Here is a 6672-nt window from a genome sequence, read left to right on the forward strand (position 1 = left end):
ACATATATATATATAGGTTGGAGGGGAGGGGAGGCAGCCAAGGGGGCGCCCCAAGTAGGAGGAATCCTACTTGGGGTCCTCCCAATTCGGCCTCCCCCCTTTCCTATTCCTATTCGGAATAGGAAGGGAAGAGGGGAAATGGGGAATCCTATTCCCTTTTTCCTTTCCTCCTTCCCCTTTCCTTCTCCAATTTGTCCAGCCCATATGGTGGGGTACCAGCCCCATTGTGGCTGGTGCGTTTCCTCTCTTGGCCCATAAGGCCCATATCTTTTGCCGGGGGTGCCCGGAACCCCTTCCGGTGACCCGATAAGTACCCGGTGCATCCCCAAACACTTCTGGTGTCCGAATACCGTCATCCTATATATCAATCTTTACCTATCGACCATCTTTAGACTCCTTGTCATGTCCGTGATCTCATCTGGAACTCCGAACAACATTCGGGCACCAAATCACATAACTCATATAATACAAAATTGTCATCGAACGTTAAGCGTGCGGACCCTACGGGTTCGAGAACTATGTAGACATGACCGAGACACCTCTCCGGTCAATAACAAATAGCGGAACCTGGATGCTCATATTGGCTCCCATATATTCTATGAAGATCTTTATCAATCGAACCATTATGACAACATACGTTATTCCCTTTGTCATCGGTATGTTACTTGCCCGGGATTCGATCGTCGGTATCTTCATTCCTAGTTCAATCTCGTTACCGGCAAGTCTCTTTACTCGTTCTTTAATGCATCATCCCGCAACTAACTCATTAGTCACATTGCTTGCAAGGCTTCTTATGATGTGCATTACCGAGAGGGCCCAGAGATACCTCTCCGATACTCGGAGTGACAAATACTAATCTCGATCTATGCCAACCCAACAAACACCTTCATAGATACCTATAGAGCATCTTTATAATCACCCAGTTACGTTGTGACGTTTGATAGAACACAAGGTATTCCTCCGGTATTCGGGAGTTGCTTAATCTCATAGTCAAAGGAATATGTGTATGCCATGAAGAAAGCAATAGCAATAAAACTTAACGATCATTATGCTAAGCTAACGGATGGGTCTTTTCCATCACATCATTCTCCTAATAATGTGATCCCGTTCATCAAATGACAACACATGTCTATGGTTAGGAAACTTAACCATCTTTGATTAATGAGCTAGTCTAATAGAGGCTTACTAGGGACACTGTGTTTTGTCTATGTATCCACACATGTATCAAGTTTCCGGTTAATACAATTCTAGCATGAATAATAAACATTTATCATGATATAAGGAAATATAAAATAACAACTTTATTATTGCCTCTAGGGCATATTTCCTTCACAACCGAGCCAGACAGCTTTCATGCCTGGAAGACACATTCTTGAAGGGGTCGTCGTCCTGCATGAAACGCTGCATGAAATTCATTCGAAGAAGCTAGATGGGGTTATCTTCAAAGTGGGTTTCGAGAAGGCATATGATAAAGTTAAATGGCCTTTCCTTCAACATGCAATGCGCATGAAAGGTTTTAATGAGGCATGGCGGAACCAAGTGGGTTCTCTAGTCCAAACAGGTAGTGTCGGAATCAAGGTTAACGATGATATTGGTCACTATTTTCAGACACACAAGGGATTGAGACAAGGGGATTCAATGTCTCCTCTCCTTTTTAATATAGTGGCTGATATGTTGACCATTCTTATAGGCAGGGCCAAGGAAAACGGTCAAGTGGATGGACTTGTCCCTCATCTGGTCGATGGGGGAGTCTCCATTTTACAGTACGCTGACGACACTATCCTTTTCATGGAACATGACATTGCAAAAGTGCGGAATATGAAACTCATATTATGTCTCTTCGAACAATTGTCTGGATTAAAAATAAACTTTCACAAGAGCGAGTTTTTCTGCTTTGGTAAGGCCAAAGAAGAGCAAGACACATATAGACAATTGTTTGGTTGTGAATTAGGTTCTTTGCCCTTCAGTTATTTGGGCATACCGATTCATCACCGTAAGCTATCTAATAAAGAATGGAAGTGCATCGAAGATCGAATTGAAAAAAAGCTTAGTTGCTGGAAGGGCAAGCTAATGTCGTATGGAGGTCGGCTAGTGCTGATCAACTCAGTACTTACTAGTATGTCGATGTTCCTACTATCTTTCTTTGAGGTACCGAAAGGGGTGCGGAAGAGACTTGATTTCTTTTGATCCCGATTCTTCTGGCAGTCAGATGAGGCCAAGAAGAAATACCGTCTTGCACGATGGGATGTTTTATGCCGACCCAAGGACCAGGGGGGTCTCGGTGTTGAAAACCTTGAAATCAAGAATAAATGTCTTATGAGTAAATGACTTTACAGGTTAGAGACAGAGCCAGAGGGTATATGAGCACAAATACTATGCAACAAGTATCTACAATTGAAAACGCTAGCTCAGGTCACCGCGAGACCAACTGACTCGCCATTCTAGAAGGGACTCATGCGAACGAAAGATTTGTTCTTTCGTAGGGTCAAATTCTTGGTTGGCAATGGGATGTCAACAAGATTTTGGGAGGATACGTGGTGGGGAGACGCCACTAGCCATACAATACCCCACCCTATATAACATTGTGCAACGTAAGGAGATTACGTAGGCATAATATTTCAATCGATTCCCTTGAATGTTCAGTTCAGACGAGTGTTAGTTGGTGAGCGATGGAATGCCTGGATGCACTTGGTACGAAGATTGATAGATGTTCAATTATTCGACCAACCCGATTCGATGCATTGGAAGTTAGCTAGAAATGGGGGTGTTTACGATGAAATCTTTTTACATGGATCTAATTAATTATGGCTCAATCTCGAGATCGTTACATATTTGGAAGGTTAAGGTTCCATTGCGTATTAAATTTTTTATGTGGTCCGTACACAAGCAAGTGATCCTCAACAAAGATAACTTATTAAAGAGGCGGTGGGTAGGTAGTTCACGTTGTTGTTTTTGTGATCATGATGAAACAATACAACACTTGTTCATAGAGTGCCCACTCGCGAAATTGCTTTGGAAAACGATCCATATAGCCTTTAATATTACTCCTCCAGTTAACATTGAATCGTTATTTGGGACGTGGTTAGTTGGGGTTGATCATATTACTATGGCTCGTATTCGGATTGGAATATGTGCGCTTATATGGGCTATATGGAATTGTAGGAATGATATGATTTTTAACAAACAACATATTTTAACTTTCTTGCAGGTCATTTTCAGAGCTACTGCATCCATGGATCCATACGTGGTCCTTACTCACTCATACGGACTCCAGGGAGCCATTGGTTACTGGGTGCAACCAGTGGGAGATGGTAGCATGGGCTATATTCAACCGGTTTGGATGGCGGTCGCATAACATGATAGGAGTCTCAGGAGCTTGTCCTTTACATTGTCATACCAGTTGTGATATTGAGCATTCACAGTTATTTTCCTTTTTGCTCCGCTTGCGAGCTGTAATACTTTTATGACTTTGTGCTACTTCGAGACTTTTTAATAAGATAACTGCATGTATCGTTCCGATGCAGAGGCGGGGGGTAAGCCTCCTTTTCCAAAAAAAATAGGGCTGGCTATACTACAGATCATATTGTACATGCATCATTTAATTAATTGAACTGTGTCTAGGATACATCATCAGATCACGCCATTTACAATAATAGATATTACCAGCAAAGAAATAATAGCAATTGAAAAAAATACCTTTGGTTATTGGACGCCATCAGACGGGACAACAGCGAGATGGGGGGCGCCATGAGACGAACGATGCCGCCAGATGTGGGTTCTTATCTAATCAAATTCCATCATACAACCAAAACATAATTAAGAGGAATTTTCTTTAGATAGCCTCACATAGACCATCCAACACGTCCCAATTTTGCAAGAACCAAGCAGATCATCAACAAGCTCTCAAAACATTGCTCAAGAGGCTCTAAAGTCTGAATTCGAGTGTGCCTTGTACTGTAATTGTTTAGCTCATAGAGATAGCCCTTGTGGGATCATAGATTCTATGGCTATAGGCAAATGTTGCAGGCTATGCAATTCACGCTATAATTGACTGAAAATTTGGCACCTCTCCCTGTTAAAGAAAAGGTTGCAATCCAGAATAGTGGTGCAAAAAAATAGAAGATTAAAAGAACTAAAAATTACCAAGAAGAAAAAAATAACAAGTGTGAACCAGATCGGTGTTACCTTTGTGACGTATACTCGCATACACCCTTCCAAAAATAATAATCAAAGCAAGAGGCTGCAGATTTAAAAAGGAAGGACATGTGTGCAGTTCATGTGCTCTTGAAATTTTTGGTATGAAAGAATGCATTTTATTTCAGCACAAAAAAGAAGAAGAAAATGATGATAGGTTACAGAAAAACAAGTACATACACCAAATGAAAGGAACACATTTTTCATTTGCAAAAAGCAACCAGGCAACTACGCAATTTGAAGGAACACATTTGGTTTTATTCTAACCTGGATCCAAGAGGGCATCAAATGCATGAATCCAATATTGTGACAGTGCCACGGGGCATACGCAACATTCCCAGCAACTTGACAGAAGATGTGTTTTCGAACACACCATATATTTTTTTCGAAACGGAACCAAAAGTTTTGCCTCATTGATTAATTACGATGAAGAGAATTGCCCGGTTAATTAATGGAAAACCGGGCGAAAACCGATACATATAAACCACATGCGGACTACTCGCTAATAAAGAAACTCGATGACCCCCGATCAACCTGACAAACAAACATAACACGCAACAACCATGATCCCTCGCACTTCTATGTCGCAATGGAACTCCCAACGAAACTAAGGTTGAATACAACGGACACCACCCAATCCATGGAGACGAGCCAATCGGAGATGGTGATCGAAAAGATTGAGTATCATCCATTAAGCAGCCGCGGCGCCTTACCAATGGCACCACTCTTGCCTATGCTCCTGGGAGGCTTCTTCACCTTCTTGATTTTTCCCGTAGAAGCCTCCTCCGCTAGGAGGCCGGCAATCGCCTTGCCAGACCCCGGGCTAGCTGCCTCCAAACCAGCGAGAAAGCAACAACGCTTTTTTATGAAGACCACCTCATCAATACTTGCCATCATACTTTCACGGTCAAAGATGGGCGATCTGATGGTCTTCAACGCCTCAGAATTAGGTGCCAAAGCACCTACCTCATTAACCTCGGCACCCACAGATGCCACCTGGCCAACAGCCACAAACACACCGTATATTGGCAGTCATGTACTTGAACCAGTTACAAATTCGTACTAAACGATTCATCATTTGTTAATAAAAAAGATAGACAAATGGCAATCTTAATATGCTCAATAGAAAAGCATTGCCAAACAAAACTCCACTTGTGCGTCTGACAGATTGTGAGACTGCAAGCGGCCAATAGCTTTCCATGTTCCATCCCACCAGAGTCAGATCCCACCAAGTGGTGTTGATTTAGTCTACAGGAGAGTGAAATCTTATTATAACTCATTGATAAAACATAGACATATTCTGCATCAACTAATGCGAGTACTGTCATACAGAGACAAATAGTAAGTAATATATGAACTCTTGCCAAATGAGGATGCATAAACACAACACTATATTTGTCTTGCAATGCCAAAATTTTCAGTGGTTCCTAGAGTTTAGAAAGCTCAGAAATACTATGCATTCATCCATTCCGAGGGTTTCTATGAAAAAAAAAGAACAAGCATCTACTTGCAACATCACATTTGAGCACTTACATTGAGCACACATGTTCTGAACCAGAAAAACAACTACTCAGGTAAGGTCACCACACACCTGGGGAGCATGATCTCAGCGAGAAGGCGTTTGACATCAGCCAGCAACCGGGTTCCCTTGTCCGACAGACCATACAACACCATCAGGTAGAGCGAGATGGCGAGAGCGTGCGGGCGGATTTCTTCCGCCTCCCCTTTCCTCTAGCCACCACATGGCCCTAGAGAAGAGGCCATGAAGCCGAGGGCGTCTCCCTCTCCGTGGGGCCAGGAAAGCAAGGAAAAGGAGAGGGGCGGCGTGAGGAGGAGCGGAACCCGTCGCCGCCGCCGTTGCCGCCAACGCAGATTTAGCCCGCTACGTCCTGCGCCGCCGCCACCGCTTGATGGAGGAGAGGGGCACCGGCGCCGCCGATGCAAGTCATGCCTGCTGCGTCCCGCGGTGTCGACGCTGCTGGAGGGATGAGAGCGAGCCCTGCGGCGTCCTGTAGTGGCAGCGAGGAGAGAATAGTGAGGGGGAGGCAGGTGGAATCGATCCGCCTGCTGCGGGTGAGCGGGGCCGCGGAGCCTTAATAGGATTGGCAGACCACGACGTCTGTTTGGTAGAACATTTCATCTCAGTCGTTGACCTGGTTGGCATACCATTAACGTGATGTAGACGGTGGGATGTGTTTAAGTTAATATGATCTAAGGGTTCTGCTTATTCTGTGTACATTTTATGGTGTGGGTTTAGAACAAATTAAGTTCGCTCTTTTAATAATAGTACATATCTTTACCTAATAATAAAGCAAATTGGGTTTCTTTCGTTCGTCATGGCATTTTTTAGAAAAGTCCCTCTATTTTAGAGAATTCAACCTACAATCCTGTTTTAAGTTCGTTATTTTCGTATTTTACACAAAAGTCCCTGTCTTTTCTTGAAATCAACCCGCCGTCCGGATTTAAGTCACACCCGAA

At 43.3% G+C, this 6672-nt stretch overlaps 1 long non-coding RNA gene across 1 annotated transcript; it reads right to left on the reverse strand.

The window, feature by feature from the left end:
* Positions 1-5200: 5200 nt before the first annotated feature.
* LOC147967315 (uncharacterized) lies at positions 5201-6283 on the reverse strand. The gene is made up of 2 exons (XR_015603150.1): positions 5786-6283; positions 5201-5442 (listed from the first exon to the last, which is right to left on the reverse strand). It is a non-coding gene; the product is annotated as an uncharacterized LOC147967315 (long non-coding RNA).
* Positions 6284-6672: the final 389 nt, after the last annotated feature.

This window comes from Triticum urartu, chromosome 5A (assembly GCF_056163025.1).
Source record: "Triticum urartu cultivar PI428250 chromosome 5A, HENAU_Tu73, whole genome shotgun sequence".
Lineage (NCBI taxonomy): Eukaryota > Viridiplantae > Streptophyta > Magnoliopsida > Poales > Poaceae > Triticum > Triticum urartu.